This window comes from Centruroides vittatus, unplaced genomic scaffold (assembly GCF_030686945.1).
Source record: "Centruroides vittatus isolate TY-2023 unplaced genomic scaffold, ASM3068694v2 contig_988, whole genome shotgun sequence".
Lineage (NCBI taxonomy): Eukaryota > Metazoa > Arthropoda > Arachnida > Scorpiones > Buthidae > Centruroides > Centruroides vittatus.
The window spans coordinates 120,428-123,503 of NW_027122657.1; the positions used below are offsets into that span (position 1 = coordinate 120,428).

Consider the following 3,076-nt stretch of genomic DNA (forward strand, 5'->3'; position numbering starts at 1 on the left):
AACGTCGAGAAATGGAACATTTTGGGATAATTTCTGTATATGTTAGTGTTTGTATGTGTGTATGTGTGTGGGTGTGTGTAAGGCACGATTTTCTTTATCCTGTTTGAAGCTTAATATCGCCTATGCTTTTTGTAGAAAGTTTCTGAAATTTTGCAGGGAGGTTTGTTTACTAGGAGGATCGATGCTGTTAAATTTGGGTGACTAATGCTGGAAGGGTAAGAAGATAATGGAGATCGTGTATATCTCCAGTAGGGTTCGACTTGATGACGATTTTACTCGTTATTAGTATTTTCGGTTTTTTTATAAAACTCACCCCAATTCTCAAAATTAAAAGTTTTGCAATTTTATAGTAATTAAACACATAAAAAGTTAATTTAATAAAATATAATACATTGCGACATCAAAATTTTAAACGTTGCCGCAACTCGTTACTGATTAATTTACTTTGCATTTTTGACGTTTATTTACGCTAAGAGGCAAAGTAATGTAAACAATTTTCTTACAAAATTCTGCGTGTATATTTGTACCACTGCATCTATTTCATATTCTATCTCACGACTGGCTACATCTAAAATTTTAAAATTTGTCAAGTTTATATTCATATATGCAACATTGATTCTATTAACTTTTTACAGTTGAAAGCAAAAGGGTTTAAAGACAAATGAGATCGTGTATTGTTTTGAGTGGGGTCAGACTTAATGAAAGTTAAATCGTGATTAGCATTATAATTGTTTAAACGTTCGCTCTTATCCTCAAAAATAAGCATTTTCCGTTAATATAATAAATAATAGTATAAGTATTATTTTAAAATAAAATCCCTTAACAGATAGTGCAACACATAATTTTGTAAAGAACGACTATTGAAAATAGTAAAAACTTACTATGTAATAATTGATATAGTAATTATTTAGTGAGTTATATAAATATATATATACAAAACTCACAGTATATATATACTGTGAATACATTTACTCGCATAATACTCACATCAATAACTTTATAGGTACTTGGATAGTTTAAACTGTAAGTATAGTGAGCTGATACGAGACAGTTGATATATTTGTTATATTCCTATTAATATAAATATTGTCAATTAACGAAATAAATAATAACTAATACAATATTTAGAAACAGGGATAAGTTACTTCTGGACAGAATCGCAGAGTATTACAACGGTAATCGTCCACCTCTTCTGCTGTTGGAAAAAACCGTATTTGTTGAGCACAGTTTTTAGCGAATTCCAGAAACTAAATATGAAATATTGATAAATTATTGCTTGGAAAATAAATTATGAAATTCTTATAAATAAAATAAAATTCTTTATAATTCTTATAAAATTCTTATAATAATAAAATTCTTGCGAATATTTAAAGGCATACCATTTCCAATCCATTTTGTCTCACGCAAGACGCATAGTTTCTTTTTCCGTCACAACTCAGTGCTAATTACAATAGAAATTAAAAACATAAAAGTATGAATATATTTCCAATAAATTTTATTTATATTGTCATAAGCATAATCAGAACATTATAACAATAATTAACGAGTAAAACGTGAAAATATTTATTAAGAGTATGTTACTAAAACACTTACAACAAAAATAATCAATCCCTCGTAAGGCATGTTCATATGGATTCGCAGGTCTAATACTTGAACCTTGTTGAAGCAGTTGAAAAGATTTAATTGAAGGAAAAACAATAGTAAATATGAATAACACTAGCATAAATGTCATATTCATTGATGTTTTCATTTCCTTTGATAGATTGATTTGCTTATATATATTTTTTTATCACGTGACAGTAGAACGTGTTATGATATTTACCAGAAAAATAATTTCATAAACCTAAAATTATAAGAAGCATTTAATCTTAGAAAAATATAATTTGATTTATTATATTTTTATACCAAAAATGATTGAAATATTTAACATAAATTTTAATATAGTAAATCTAAAATTTTAACTTTCAGATATAATAGAATTTTAATTAAATTATAATTTTAATTTTACAATTGCAATTATTTATTCAGCTCCAAGTCTATCTAAAAGAAAAATATTTTGGCAAGGACACTTCCATGAATTTCTTAGTACATAAATATTAGAAAGTTAAAGTTAGGTGTAATGCCTTCTATTACGTAATATAATCGAAAAATTATTTTATATTTTTAATTACTATAAAAACTAGCTTATTATAGTATAGAAGTAAGTTTTTAAAGAAATTGTAATTGCTAATATTGAGTAAAAGTTTCATTACAAAATAAATAGGGTCACGTGCTATATCTCTACTGGGGTCAAATAACAATAAAAGTCCTTTCGAGATATAACAGTAGCGAATCTACATAGAAACTAATAGGGCTTAAGACCTGGGCTACCAAGTGTGAAGGGCCCACAAAAATTAAATTATTATTATTAATTTTTAATACTTCTTCATTAACAATGAACACATATCATATGGTAAAAATAGTTAATGTTATTAATATAATAATAATTTATAGTATTATTTGTATTAACAAACAATGGGGCCCCATTGGTTTTAATAAGCTCTAGGTTCCGAAAAACCTAGATACGCCCCTGCAGTGACCCAACCCACCTTTTCATCGTTTGATCTTTAACTAGAAAAATTAAATGATACCAATGCCCCATACATACAAATTAGATAGCAACACACAATGGTACAAAATATTGTAAGATGGTCTGACATTTTTGGGCTCTTGGAGGGGACCCAAACATGGAAAAATGCAAATTTACCGGAAGGGTCAGAATAGCAAAAGAAAAAAAATTTTCCTATATTTAACACGTGTTAAATATCTTTGTGTTTTTAACATCTTAAATGTTCCCTGACAAAAAGTGACTTTACTAAAATAAATGTTTTCTGCAATTTGTATTTGCAAATGAGAAGAAAACCAAAACAAATAATTACTTTATAATTGGACACGTACTATACGTTCCTCGCTCATATTTTTGTGGTGAAGAAAGATAAAAGACAGAACTTACCTTGTTATAATCTATTAAAATGTGCTGGACTTTAGGTTTTATAAAGTTAAGTTCTTACGCGTCGTTAAAGTAAAGCTACTTAAA

At 27.4% G+C, this 3,076-nt stretch overlaps 1 long non-coding RNA gene across 1 annotated transcript; it reads right to left on the minus strand.

Moving 5' to 3' along the window:
* Positions 1–1,197: 1,197 nt before the first annotated feature.
* On the minus strand, positions 1,198–1,781 carry LOC136986052 (uncharacterized). Its single transcript, XR_010882418.1, has 3 exons — positions 1,594–1,781; positions 1,380–1,441; positions 1,198–1,247 (listed from the first exon to the last, which is right to left on the minus strand). It is a non-coding gene; the product is annotated as an uncharacterized lncRNA (long non-coding RNA).
* Between the last annotated feature and the right edge of the window lie 1,295 nt (positions 1,782–3,076).